Here is a 16,413-nt window from a genome sequence, read left to right as displayed (position 1 = left end):
AAAAATATGTGTCCTGTATGGACCTGGTTTATGCCTTCTACAGACTAGCTCAGCACCACCTGCCATTAGGGCTGCTCTTCATTGACTTATTTCCCAGGCAATACCCTCACACAGTAGTTTTCATCATCCCCACAGTCATACCATTGTCTTAGTCTGTACTGAGGACTGAGAAGCAGACTCCCATGGCCTCCATTAAAAGCATCCCCAAAGAGGTCATAGAAACTCCAGTGCCAAGGAGACCAAACCAGTGTAAACTCTGTCTTCCCCTAGACGCTGTTGGGAGATAGTCAACACGATTCAGAAGTATGGAGGACATAACACTGTATAGGATGGGCTTTATCTAACTGGAGACAGGAAATAGGACTGTTCAATGAGCAGGGGTTTTAAACTGCCTCTTTGGAGATTGAGCAAACATCTAGGTTTTCTTGGGAGTTGGAAATGCTTGTATTTGCTTTTCCTCCTTCTCCACCTAATTTCCTTTTCTCCTATGTTTTATTCATTTGAAGGACATTCACCAATAAAACATTTGCATGAAAATTTATCTCAGGCTCTGTTTTCCAGGGAATTTAGGCTAATGAACCCTGAAAGTAGGTAATTTTCTGAAAAGAATTTAAGAGATTATTATGAAAGGAATGTGAATTGCAGATGGTCAAGAAATTACAAATGCCACTGACATCATGTAATAGCTATTAATATCCTATAGAAATGCAGTTCTGAGGAACACACTTCATTTAACTTTAGACCGGTTGTCTATTTCAAATCTGAAGTTTTAGGATTTCTTATTTTATAAGTAGATCTATTATGTTCAGAGATGCTGTAAATCCAGTCATTCAACCTATGAAAATTCCAAGCAGTCATGATTCTGACTTTAAAAATGAAGATATTAAGCAGCGATAAAATTAACAACTTTTGTACAAGGATATGTGTGTAGCAAGAATCATCCACAATGACTTCCATCTATTTTTGACCTCATATCACCAGAGCACTAAGCCAGTAACTGCTCAATGTCAGAAAGATGAGCTGACCTAGAGGAAGCAAAACACTAACATTGGCATCCAAAATGCTATGTGTTGAAATATCATCTCAGCTTGAACCTGGCACATTGGCTCTACTTGCTGACACTGAAACTGAAAACTGAAACTTGGCATTATCTATCAAAGTCTAGAAGGATAAATGTTCAATATAGAATATAATGCAATCAGGACCAGCCTTTAATTATGAGGACAATTCTCAGAATTGGCATTAACACTAAAATGACAGTCTCTGTATTCATTTAATAACTATACCCTAAGAAAAATACTAAAATGATTTCTTTGCATTAATAACTTCAATTCAGTGAACTTAAAATTTTGGAGCAATATCAAACTACTAAGTATAACTCAACTGATATAAGAAGAAAAATTCATAATTATAAATATGTCATAAGCACAATAATAATATCCTGAATGTGTTATTTTGTTATTGTCACCAAATAACCAAAATAATTTGTATACTCATAATAGGAATAAGTAACATTTGTGTAGTGCTTCTGCTGTATCTGGAAGTGTCCTGGGTGCTTTATGCATTTAATTTCCTTTATTTCCTTGTGGTAGTCAGACTCCAAGATAGTTGTCAATGGTGCTCACATCTCTGGTATTAACACCTTTGTTCAATACCCTCTCACATTGTACTAATTTGTTCAGTATGACTAAGAGCATTGCAGAGGAAATGATGGTATGTCATTTAAATCATAAAAAGCCTGGGCTTCCATTTGGGGCTTCTCCTCTCTCTCTCTTGCTCACTCTCTCTCGTCACTCACTCTGGGACAAGCAAGTTTCAGTGTTGTGAGCATCCCTATAGAAGAACCTACAAAGAAAAAACTAAAAGCTCTAGTCAACAGCCAGAGAGGTGGTGGCCTGCCAACAACCATGTGAGTTATACTAGATGGGACTTCCAAGCCTTGTTGAGCCATGAGATGATTGTAGCCCCAATAATTTGACTATAACTTTGTTGATAACCCTAAGGAAGACCCAGCTAAACCACTCCTGAATCCTTAACACTCAGTATTTATGTGAGATAATGTATGTTTTCGTATTTAAGTTGCTAACTCTGGAAAGTAGGTACTATTATATCCTAAACATCACTTGTTGAAAATAGTTTTCTTTTCTTATTAAATTTTCTTAGCACCTTCATTGTATTCCCACTGATAATGTATGCGTCTGTCTCTAGAGTCTCTACTCTGTTTCATTTATTTATCTTTGCCAGTCTTTAGCAGTCTTGATTACTGTAGCTTTTACTAAGACTTAAATGTGGCAAAGCAAGTTCTCCAGCTTTATTCTTTTTCAAATCTCTTTCAGCTATTCTAGGTCCTTAGCTTTTCCATAACATTTTATAATTAGTTTACAAATTTCTACACACAAGCCTGCTGATAATTTTATATGTATTGCATTGAATCTATACATCAATTTGGGGAAGATTTAACATCTTAAAAATACTTTTAATTCATGAACTTGGTTTATCTCTCCATTTACTTAGGCCCATTTTATTTTTTTCAGCATCATTTATTGTTTTCAGCCAAGAACTGATGCATAACGTTTGTTAGATTTATTCTTGGTAACTTTTGTTTTTAGAGCATATCCCTTACTACTCAGTCTTTATTTCTACTATCACATATGGTGTTTTCCACTGCCTCTCTGTATTTCATATTATTCACTGTTATGTATGTATGTATGTATGTATGTATGTATGTATGTATGTATGTATTATTTAGCGCCATACCTATGGCATATGGGGTTCCCAGGCTAGGGATCAAATCAGAGCTGCAGCTTCTGGCCTATGCCACAGCCACAGAAATATAGGATCTGAGCTGTATCTGTGACCTACACAACAGCTCACAGCAAAGCCAGATTCTTAAACCCTGAGTGAAGCTAGAAATCGAATCCACATCCTCATGGACACTAGTCGGGTTTGTTGCCACTGAACCACAGCAGGAACTCCTATTCACTGTAATTTAAAAGCAACAGTTTGAGAGAAGTTTATAATGTTCATAGTTATCAAATATTACTAATAAAATATAAAACTCCTCATATTTTAATAACTAAAACTGGAGAGCCATAAAACTGAACTGTACCACATTGCCCCTTTAAAACTCACCTCTTAATTTCCTCTATTATTTTCTTAAGCTAGCTGTAGGCATATTTTTATTGTTTGTATTACTTCTAAAATATGCTATATAGGAGTTCCCTGGTGACTCAGAGGATTAAGGATCCAGCTTTGCCACTGTTGTGGCTCATGTTGCTGCTGTGACACAGGTTCGACCACTGACCCTGGAACTTCCACAGGCCAGGGGCATGGCAAAAAAAGTAAATAAAAATAAAGTAAAATATAACATATTTTCAGTAGTTCTCTTTATTTAAATAATATTGTGCTTTAAAGTAACTTTGGCATAGGCCTCAGCTGCAGCTAAGATTTGACCCCTAGCCTAGGAACTTCCATATGCCACAGGTGAAGCTATAAAAAGAAAAAAATGTGATTTAGTATTTAAGAATTACTCATTATTTATAAATTTTAAAATTAAAATTCTTTGTAGATGTGGATATTGCTGTTGATCATTAATTAGGAGTTGCATAACTCATTAATTTGTGGTACAATGTTACAGAATTCATTCTTCTGCTAGGCAAATGCTAAAGGGCACAAAAGGAATTGGAGTTAAGACTGAAAATAGATAGTGGCAAATAGCCAATAATTAGAACCAATAACCATCATGTTGATAGATGGTCATTAATTGAGAGTACTGCAGAGCAATGCAACAAAGTCAAAAGGATTGTCATACCAGCAACAGCTTATAAGGAAATGAAACAGCTTCAAATATAAAAGCTTCATGATCAAAATCAATGTTTCCGGAGTTCCCGTCGTGGCGCAGTGGTTAACGAATCCGACTAGGAACCATGAGGTTGCGGGTTCGGTCCCTGCCCTTGCATAGTGGGTTAACGATCCGGCGTTGCCATGAGCTGTGGTGTAGGTTGCAGACGCGGCTTGGATCGCGCGTTGCTGTGGCTCTGGCGTAGGTCGGTGGCTACAGCTCCGATTCGACCCCTAGCCTGGGAACCTCCATATGCCACAGAAGCGGCCCAGAGAAATGGCAAAAAAAAAAAAAAAAAAGAAAAGAAAAAAGCCTTTCTATAGATGAAGAAACAGAAGGGATAGAAGCTAGAATTTGTTGACTGCTTTGTTGGAGAGACTTGACTTTAGAACTGTATCATTCCACGTCATTATAAAATTTAAAAAAAAAAAGAAAAGAAAAAAAATCAATGTTTCCCTTTGGTATGCGAAAGTCCTAGTAATGTACCATCTAAAAAACATGTGAAAAGAATATACACTTGTGACTCCTCTCTCCTTTATGCTTTATTTCATTAAGTTTATACTCAAAATCTCCCAGGAATCTCTTTCAAAATACATGTGAAGAAGTTCAACCCTCAATGCAGCTAAATCTTGTGGATCCCAAGGCACATGTGTACTTTAACAAAGGCTTCCAAATGCCTGACACAATAAAGAATATTACATTTTACATAAAATGTAAGCCACAGAGAACCCCTAGACATAGGTATTATGAACCCCACTTTCCATAAGAAGGAAAAGGAGACGTAAAAAGGTAATTAATAAGGAAACATCTACTTATTGTACTTATAATCACTATGCTCAACTGTGCTTCTTAGTCAGTAATGGTTTATGTAAAATTAACTAATGACCTCCAACACTGCCATTTCATAATCTGAAAAATGGTGCCATTGGAAGCACATGCAACATGAATGACAAAATTCCCAGAGGAAGCAGACTGTTACACCTGAATGACAGAAGTCTCACAGAAAGTTGGTCACTACACTTATTCTAGCATGATTGTGTTATGCTTGTATAACTTCCTCTTCCAACTCTGCCCTCCTGGAAGCCTTGCATGTGTGACTACACTACACCTAGGCAAAGAGGGCTAGGTGGTCACTCTTGCCTCTCCCTACCTTCAAGATTTTGTGGCACTTTCATGAGAATCTACTTTCCATTAAAATGGGGGAAACTATGAAAATCGCACCCCCCACACACAAAACAAAAACAACCTAGGAATAAACCTGACCAAGGAGGTAAAAGACTTATATGTTAAGAACTACAAAACTTTATTAATAAAGCAAGTTAGAGAGGATACAAAGAAATGGAAAAATACCCCATGCTCTTGGACTTTAATAATTAACATTGTTAATGTTAAAATGGCCATACTACCCAAAGCAGTCTACAGACTTAATATGATCCCTATCAAATTACCCCTGACATTTTTCACAGAACTGAAACAAAAAATCCAAAATTTATATGGAACCATAAAAGACCCATAATTACCAAAGCAGTCCTGAGGTGTGTGTGTGGGGGGGGGAAGCAAGGAAGGACACCTAACTCTTCCACACTTCTGACAATATTATGAAGTTACAGAAATCAAAGCAGTGTGATATTGGTACAAAATCAAACATATAGATCAACAGAACAGAACAGAAAGCCCAGAAATAAACCCAGACACCTACAGTCAATTAATCTCAACAAAGGAGGCAAGAATATAACATGGAAAAAGACAGCCTCTTCAACAAGTGTGCTGGGAAAACCAGATAGCTGCATGTAAATCAGTGAAACCAGAACACAAACTCACATCATGCACAAAAATAAACTTGAAATGGCTTAAAAACTTAAACATAAAACATGATACCATAAAACTCCTAGAAGAGAACATAGGCAAAACATTTTCTGACATAAGCCAAACAAATGTGGGCTTAGGTCAGTCTCCCAAGGCAATAGAAATAAAAACAGAAATAAACAAATGGGACTTAAACTTACAAGCTTTTGCACAGCAAATAAACCATTAAAAAAAAAAAAGACAACTTACAGAATAGAAGAAAATATTTGCAAATGATGCAATCAAAAGGGCCTAATCTCCAAAATATATAAATAACTCATACAACTCAACAACAACAAGAACAACAAAAAAACCCAATTGAAAAATGGGCAGAAGTCCTAAATAGACATTTCTTCAAAGAAGACATACGGATGGCCAGTAGGCACATGAAAAGATACTCAGCATCACCAATTATTAGAGAAAGGCAAACCAAAGCTACAATGAGGTACCACCTCACACTGGTCAGAAGGCCATCATTAATGTCTACACATAACAAATGTTGGAGAGGTTGTATAGAAAATGGAACCCTCCTACACTGTTGGTGGGAATATAAGCACTATGGAGAACACTCAGAAAGCTAAATAGAACTACCATATGATCCAGCAACCCCTCTCCTGGGCCTATATCCAGACAAATTTAAAAAGTTTACATGCACCCATGTGTTCATAGACACATAATTCAAAATGACCATGACATGGATACAACCTAAATGTCCATTGACAGATCAGTGGCTTAAGATGATGTGGCACATATATACAATGGAATACTACTCAGCCATCAAAAAGAATGAAATAATGCCATTTGCAGCAACATAGTTGCAACTAGAGATTCTCATACTAAGTGCAGTAAGTCAGAAAGTGAAAAAAAATACAATATTATACCACTTATATGTGGAATCTGAGATATGGCACAAATGAACCTATCTTAAAAGCAAACTCACAGATATAGAGAACAGACTTGTGGTTGCCAAGAGGTGGGGGGAGAGTGGGATCGACTGGGAGTCTGGGTTAGCAGATCCAAACTGTTACTGTTAGAACAGGTAAACAAGATACTACTGTATAGCACAGAGAACTAAATCCATTCTCCTGGGATAGATCATGATAGATTTTGAAAAAAGAATGTGTCTTTATATATACACACACACATATATATGTATATATGACCAAGTCACTTTGCTATACAGCATAAATTGGCACAACATTGTAAATCAAATATACTTTTCAATTTAAAAATGTAAAAAAATGAGGAAACTGATTTACATTATATTGTAAAACTCTCCTTTTTGGATATTACTCCAGGAATAGATAAAAAATTTCATAGTTTTACCCTCAGATTTTAGAAGGAAATTCCAGAAGTATGCAAAAAGTGTTTATTGTTAGCAAAGAGATGGCTTTTATTGGGTTTTCTGTGATTTAAAGAGAAGTTCATTTCTGCCCATCTTAGCTACTCAGTTTAACTTTTAATTTCACACTTTATTGCCTTTATTTTTGCTGTTCTGATCACTTGGACTGTTCAGTTATCTTTGTTATGCTTGGTTAGTAGCTATTTACTTTGGCAAGGCAGTCTTTCCTCAAACAGTATCCTTCCTGATTTAGTCAATATAGTCTATTTCACTTAATATTCTAACAAAAAGTAGTATGGAGAACTATAAAGAAAAGAATCCATCCATACACCAAAAATTAGTCTCTATAGTTTAATTAATGCCTATGATTTTGAACACATAACTATTTAGGCCTTCTTTAAGTGTTTTTAATGGCAAAGTGCATTTGCCATTAGATAACAGAACATGCTAATATATGACAGAACATTAGTCAGTGATTAATCAATAAATAGCTAAATTTTCAAAAGAATGAAGAAAAGCTATAACTGACTACTTCTTCAACTTGTAAAAGTCTTGCTTTTATTAAATTTCCATGTGTTGTATTCTTATGACTACATCATAAATCTCTGGCAGGAGTTCCCAAATCACAAATATTACAATATAGAAATTTTAATTTTGTCTTAGCACTTTTATTAAAATATAGCATTCCCAGAAGTTGTTACCATAGAAATACATTACTGATCTTCAAAAATAATTTCACTATTCAGACAACAAAAAATATTTTTCCCTCAAACCATACAGTTTTCTTCTTATTCTGCTGCATACACTCAGAGTTGCGAGGCCATATTTTCTAGTATCCTGAGAACCTGCACCTACATTATAAATTAAGGATTACTTTGGTCATTTTAGAGATTCTTTATAAACAAAAACTTAAATTTTTTCTTGAGTTTTCCCGGCAGTTCAAAAGAAAGAGTAAATCAAATGAAAACATAAAATAACATTTATTCTTCTCTGAATGTTTCTAAGAATATTAGAAAGTTCTAGTGGTTGGAGGGGAAAGAGAAAGTATTACAATAAAAAGTATCTCTGAAGTTATGGGAATTCTCTACATCTTTTATATTTATGGAAAGTGACAATAGGATAACGACAACAGACATTAGGTGTTCACTTGGTGCCGCAGTATGTGCCAGGGACTATGCAACATGCTGAGGAATCAGTTATGAGAGAAAGCATAGTCTCTGAACTCAGTGATGTTACAACCTTATAAATCCCTAAAGTACTCTCATCAGATGATCTTAGATATAAAAATTCCAAAGCAATCAAATAGTTTCTTAACTTGCCTACATAGTTTTAAGAGCTCATTTACTCCCCAAAGTAAAATTTGCTGTTGGCTATTTCCAAAATGTCTGCTAAAAACTTGAAAACCAGGGTTTTTGCCATTTTAATTTAAGGATATTTCCCAAAAAGACATACAAACAATTTTTTTTTAAATTCTACTTCGTACATAGGAAAAGAGAATAAATGTTCTAAATTAGGAATACCTGACAGGAGAAAAGAAAGGTCATTATTAATATGAAGGCTACTTTTCACTCTTTAATTCTTACAAATATTCTATTGGCTTATTTTATTACTCTCCTAACAGTCGTTATTCATACTGATGTGACACTATATTTGTGCTTACCTCAATTCAAAACTAAGAGATAATTGACCTACTCTGATAAGTTGTATCAGGAAGCTGGAGGGATGTTTCTAATAAAAGAGTTATTACTCTTAAGTATTATGGTTGTTGTGTGTGAATAAATACTGCTGAAACCTTTTAGCTTCTGACTGCTGTCCCTCATAATATTCAGAAATTTCAATTTTCACTTTGGTGTAATAATAACTTACAAAATATAGCTAGTCTCTTTTTTTAATCTTATTTTTTTTGAGCTATCAATAGCTTGCCATCAGGCAAGACATATGAGGTTTTATTTTACACATTGAAGAAATAAATTGTTTTCTGTTTAATTGTGTAAATAACTTTTGGTTTCCTTAATATTTTTGTAACCCTAGAGGTGCCTATACTATTAAAAATCAAACTCTGAATTATATAATTTCTAGAGACTATTTGGCCAGAATTTACTGATTAAGTAAAAAAATAAATCTTTAGACAATCTTGTAACTTAGTCCTCTCAGCTCATACCGAGGATTTGTGGAAAACAACTTAATCTCTTCTGTTTCATAATGATCCATCCAGGCTATATTTATGCTCTCACAGTAGTTACAAAATTTTCTTTATTTTTCCTTTTAGACCATTACATACTGAGAGAACTTAACACTGACACAATATCCATAAAAGAGTTCTTCAAGGACCTATGACAAACAGATGTAAACTGCATCCACTTATAAGTGCTGTTTTATATGTAGGACACCAGAGCAACTGGAGATACTAGAAACATAATACATTATTAATTATCAATATGTAATATAATATAAAATGTGTCTTGAAAATTTTCCTGTGTAGTATTTACTAAGACTCACAAAATAAATCTTTATCCAAGAAATTACAAAAATATTATATTCAAATTGTAAACACCTATTCTTTTTTGTAATGTATTTGGACAAATGTTAATATAATGTTGATACCAATATATATATTGATATGCAGATATCAATATATATAGTGTTACCTTAGGGAATTCATATTTTTATGTCATTATCATGTTCAAGAATATACTAACATGGATAATCTGCTGATCCATAAATTTATTGCACAAGCCAAAGTTAATTATATGCCTGTTAGGTGTATTGCTCATATTCTCATAAGTGATAGAGAAAAGGCACAAATAAGATGAAAAAATACATTACAGCATATTTTTAGGCAAACATTAAGATAAAATATTTTTAATTCTCCATGATTTTGCATTTGATTTCCGGTCTGTCTATTGCGTCTCATATCTCCAAAACCATTCCTAAAATGCCATTTAACAAAAGCAGAGAGTAATCTCAAGAGTCCCTGGAAGTGTTTGAGGCCACACATAAAATAGATTTTCTTCTTCCCCTAAAAGCCTTTGTTAGGAGATTCCTACTTGCCTGTTATGTCTCTTCCATCAGGCATACTGGCCATTGATGTAGCAGTTTATCTATCAGTTACTTCTGAGCATTCCTCAGGTCATTAAGTTATTAGAACATGATGTTGAGGAGCAATCTGGCTGTTGAACATGAAAAATTTTTTTAATTGCTTTGCTTTACATACTCTGCAAATTGTTTTTCATATAGTGGATGTTTTTAAAAAAAGAGGGTGAAAAGTGCTGATACCTTTCCACAAATCAACACTGTATGCCACCAAATTAAATTCCCTTTATTAACAGGAATCCTATCTAAATCTTTTACATAATGTGCAGTAAACTAACTCATGAGTGGTTACGAAATGCCACACAGCTGGATACTCCTTGCAGATCTGCTGAAGCATGCCTCCTTTAATCAAGGGCATTTGGATCTTCCTTTAGAAGCCTTGCAGGTATTTAAAGAATTTGACCACAGCAATTACCAAGCTCACACATCACACAGTTTCATTAAAGATTCTTTCCCTCCTCATTATTATCAGCCAGACATCACATAAGAATTCTCTATGAGTACTTAGAGGAATTTTCTCTTTTATTCTGCATTTCCAGTAGGGTATACTATCTGTCAGAGATTATTGTATAGTTTTGGTGCTATCTGCTATATTAATGTGAGGACTTACAGGAGCATGGGTCTCCCTAAACATGGCACTGATTTAATGAATTCTGTGACATCATAGAAAATAGCCTTTACTTTAGTATAAGATGGATTCTGTTTTCAATTTGGAACTTATTCTGGAGTTTTTGACCGTAAGGGAAAACCATGACATTTTTCATTCATCCAGAAGAGATAATACTTAAGTGATAATATTTAGCAGAAATAGTTGTCATATTATTCTCACTTTCCACCACCTTTAACATCATAGGAAAATTATGATTTGTCTTTTAAGTTATTATTGTTATTATTATTAAAAGCTATTATAAAAACTTGTTTGTGATTGTCAAATGTCCAATCAATCATGGAGTTTCCAAATCTTATCTCTACAGGAAAACCTTTTATTAAAAGTTAAAAGGCAGGGTTTAGACTCAAGTGGATAGGAAGTCCTTCCCATGAGAAAGTTCCCACAGCTCTGTGAGGTTCTAGGACCCTAAAGGAGGACAGAATGTCTTGATCCACAGTTCCACTAAGACCATCTAAAGTGAAAATGAAAACACCTGAAAAAGAGATCAGGGCTGCTGAGGAATGGGGAAATGAATACAGAACAGGATAAATAGCAAAAATTAACGGACGTTTTATAGCTAAAGTAAATCACTACTTCCATCTACCACATTATAGTTTTAGGTTCTCTATAAATATGAAGAGCCATTATTGTTTTTATTAACCAACAAAATATACACTGGAATATTAAAAGGATAGTTTTGCAAATGAGAACTAACTAGACAAGGAGTATCAGAAGTTGCAAAATTTGTACAATTAGGGTAGACAAGATGATTTTGTCTTTGTAGGAAAACAATAATAACAATAATCCTAATTATTGCTAGTATTATTATTAAAGCTACCTTTAAACGAGCACATATTTTAATCCAGACATACAGCATAATGCCATCTAATCTGAAAGATAATAGTAATTATAAAAAGCAATAATAGTCAGAACTGCTCAAGGTAGGTAGTAAGCAGAAGAGGATCCAGATTTTCTGGGACTTGAAGATTTTAATATGGAAAGGTAAAAATAATGTAAAATTATGAATACATAATTAGGTACAGGATCTTAGAAAGATTTTTTATTAGCCACTTGGTTACACTGCCTCTAAAAGGAAGTATTATAATTATCATAACATTACAGATAAGAAACATAAGACACCAAGTGTTGGTAGCTTGACCAAAATCACCCAGCTGGTGAATCTTAGAGCTAAGCATCAAGCTTAATATTGTGTTTTCAATTTATAGGTGAGAAATCTCTGTCTCAATGAGCTTATGTAACTGCCAGAGGCCACAGAATTATTGAGTGGTAGAGGCAAGATTAAAACCCAGATATGTCAAACTCTAAAGTCCATACTCTCTGCACTTTGATGCCAGGTTATGAAGAATTCTAGCACAAGATATTGAATTTTTTGGGTTTTTTTTTTTTTGATCCAAAAAAATCAAACAAATGAGAGGTAGCCTGGATCCTGAGGGAAGTAAGGCTAATTTCAAATATGAAGTTGCTATTTTATGAGGGCACATTAGCAGAGGTTATTTTTGACATGTTTTAAATCGGGTATCTTTAGATCTTTATTTGCAACACAATTTTATATCTACCAGTCATCCATTATGTCATACAGCACTGAAATATCTAAACCAAGTGCTCCATATTAATTTTTATACTAAGACTTTCTGAGCTTTAAAATCCTACATAATATAACTAGCCTATTCTTAGGAGATATGGTCAAGTCTTGCTACAAATTTAGAGTTCAAGAAATTGTCGTTTTTATTTCATTTCATTACTATAACCGTCCATAGAATATCCTTTCCCTTTGCATAGTATTGCATATGTAAAAAAGATAAAATTGATTTTTCTTCTCTTAAAGATGTAAGTGAAAAAGTTCCTGTTGGAACTTAGTCTATCTTTGTTTCACCTTAAGTGTAGAAACACTGGAGATAGAGGAGATTCAGGCCACAAACACAAACACAGATACATACATTAAAAAATCAGAAAGCAGAGTGTATACATAGGAGTAGGAAAACTAAGTCAGAGAGACAGACTCACAAGCGCAATACTTCACAAGTAGAAAATATTAATTACACAACATATAATTTGTGGCAGCCACTTGTATAGTATATTGGAACAATAGATGAACAATTAAAAAAATCAGTGAGATAACACATAAGGTGATAGAAATTTTCTGCTGAAAATAATGATTCATATTTTAAAAAGAGACATTAGAACCAAAATCAGCATGTGTAAGGAGTAATACATAATTAACAAAAACAAGTCAGCAACAGATGATCAATATCTGAAGCAAAGGACGTCACATCAGGACAGTGTACAACTGTTGTCATAGTTGTACTAGACTAAAGATACATCAGTTTCTTAATGTGGACAAAACTATAAATGACTATATACTGTTATATTATCTGGTATGTATGTACATTATCAACTGTATTATGATTATTTATACCTCTTTCTGTTTTCGTAGGGTTCCAAATTATTAAAAACTTAGATATTGTGATGGATAGGGTAAATAGATAAGTAAATAGTATACAGGTTAATAGATTTATCATCTGAACTAAGTGATCGTGACAATATTGTATTTTAAGATGTTGTATTCTATAGTGGAGTTGGAAAGGGAACTGATAGAGCCATAGGAAGAATTTATTTTCTTAAGACGTACCAATGTGTAGGTATGCTGCAAGCTACTCATAAATGGCAAAATACTATTTATGGAAAAGCAAACTACCTCCTCTACTCTATTAAATGATAAGAGCTTTCCTCTAATATTGAAATATCACATTGCTCTAAGAGTTCTTGGCCATATTCACGTCCTATTGCACTTCATTTTCTGTCTTTCTGGATGCATAAAACAATAAGATAAAACAAGTTATATAGTTCTATTTATCAATGTGGTGTTTTGTAGTTTTTAAACCAAAGTATATTTATTTTCTGTTTAAATAAGTGTTTGTCCTATTGAAAGTAGTGCTTGTGAAATTTTTATCTTGAACCAAAATGTTTTTCCCTTATCATATCTTTGGAATAGTTACAGACTTACTTCTCTTATAGCAAGAAGCTTCAAATTCAGTTCTATTACACGATGGATTTATTTTTTTTAATTGAATAAACTTTCCCTAAATGATTAATCCTATAGTATCTTCATTTATTATATGATTGTTCTGGGAGAGTGGAGCTCATAATAAGAAGATGGTAAGATGATAATTATGGCATTGAAAAAGCAAGGTATGATATGACCTGAAGTCATATCAGTGAAAAGAGTAATAATCAAATAAAAATATATATGGGGATATATACCTAAATATGGATACAGATAAAGATATAGATGTAGAAATATAATTTTAATATCAGCTACTTATTGATATGCTAATTGATTTCATAAAATTAAATTAAAACTTTTTGTAATTTTTACATTCTAGATTTCAAAACTAAATTGACTTCAAATGTCAAACTAAAATAGGCAATATCAATTTTAAAAGAATTAAAATAAGAATCTTACTTTTTAGTTAAATTATAACAGATTACTGTTACTGTTATTAAGTAAAATACACGATTCAAGATTCTAAATCAAAGCCATATTGTAGTTTGGTAGTCTAGCCGAAATTACTTAGAGAATATTAGAGAAAGGGGGAAGAGAAGATGATCAGCTTAGAGGCCTCAAACTTTAGAGGACCCTCTGAGGAAGAGTCAGAGAAAAAAAGGAGGTAAAGCCTTTACCTTATTCATTTTTGAGTAGAAAATAATTATATAAACAATACTCAAAATTATTTTCTAAAATCTTATAAATATTTGAAAGCTAAGCAATCACATATTTCATATATAAGTACTGCTCTTTTAAGAACCTGGGATGTTTCAGATGCTGTCTACTTTAGAAACTAGAAATTTATATTAATTATCAACTTCACAATAGTTAATTAGGTACATATGTAGAACAGGATTATTATTCAATTTTTATACTTTTTGTTATCTTGTAATTTCTCCCCTTTAGAAAACTTGTGGTGGCATTCCAGTTTTCTCCAAATGAAAATATTCTTTATGAAATTTATTGTAATAGGAACATGTGTTTACATTGCAAAGTATTAATTAAATATATCACCTTTACCACTGACTTAACTCCACATCTGTATTGTCTCTTTTTATTTAAACTAGATAGAAAATTAGATTGTAATTTTTATTTGTAAAATAAATTATATGGTTACTTTAATATAAGAAGAAAAGTAGCAATCTCTTCTACAGATAGTTCTATGTTTTAAAAATGTTTTCCTTAATACCAGATCAATAAGTCTTAGATTTGACCAACATTGTCATGGTAAGTGGTTTCAATTCCCAGTTGCCTTTCTTCATCATCTTGTTTCTCAGATACGTAGTCAACTTTGTATCTACTATTATAGTTTTTGTATTTACTATTATAGTTCAAATGTGATCTTCTTATATTTTAAATGAATGTTATATAATTTATACTGATGGAAATACTCTTTCCATTAATAATAAATTTAATATAGACAGCTGCTGGACAAAAACTCTCACTACCATTTATTTTATTAATGTCATTGAAATGTATTCACAATTTTACCATGGCAAGTAAGGTTCCCATTTGCAATGCCATACTGCAAAGCTATAATCATCAAAACAGTATGGCCCTGGCACAAAAACAGACATAGAGATTGATGGAACTGGATAGAAAACCACAGAAATAAACCCATGCACCCATGGCCAACTACTCTATGACAAAGGAGGGAAGAATATGCAATGGAGAAAAGATAGTCTCTTCAATAATTGGTGCTGAGAAAGCTAGACAGATACATGTAAAAGAAGGTATTCTCTAACATCATACATAAAAATAACATTCTCTAACATCATACATAAAAATAACATCTAACATCATACATGAAAACATTCTATAACATCATACATAAAAATAAACTCAAAATGAATTAAAGACCTAAATTTTAGGACAGATACTATAAATATTTATTCTTTAAAGTGAACTTAAATTTCTCATGTACCTCTATCACATAGACTTGAGAATGTACTGTGAATTTCATAGCGCAGCCACGTGTACATAAACACCTGCAATTGCTTAAGAAATTGTGATTTTTTTCTTTTAGTTTAAGACACAAGTATTTATGGCCCCAAAACATCATAGGTCGTAAGAGTTCTGATTCACTGTGCATAAATACATTATTGCATATATGTTTTTAGAGCTATGATGAAGAATATTGTTTTTGTCAGTCTATATTTTAGAAGACTTTTGTTAAAAATCATCTTCCAAGGACCAGTAATGCTACTGATGGACATTGCATTGCACAGATAGGACAATGTCTTGTACATCTATGGACACTCCGTGGTGCACTCAACAAACTAGGTCCACAGTTTGTTGTATAAAGTATCTTTTCAAGAAGAAAGGATTATGTGTGGGAAAGCATTTATGGTATATTAGGAGAATGTATTGAATATTGATTATTTTATTTTGGGGAATGAGTTTGTTTGCATTCTTTGATTCTGTGCTCTTTTTATCATATCAATTTTAGATGTTCAGAAATCCTATGTCCTAATTCTACTTTGAATGTTGTATTTCTGTTATGTATAGAAATCTAAAGTTATACTCTGGTTCCTAAATAAAAATGCAAATACATAAGACAATTTTGTATCTCTTGG

The sequence above is a fragment of the Phacochoerus africanus genome, chromosome 3 (assembly GCF_016906955.1).
Source record: "Phacochoerus africanus isolate WHEZ1 chromosome 3, ROS_Pafr_v1, whole genome shotgun sequence".
Lineage (NCBI taxonomy): Eukaryota > Metazoa > Chordata > Mammalia > Artiodactyla > Suidae > Phacochoerus > Phacochoerus africanus.
The sequence above is the reverse complement of the archived record's forward strand: the minus strand, read 5'-3'. Positions refer to the sequence as shown.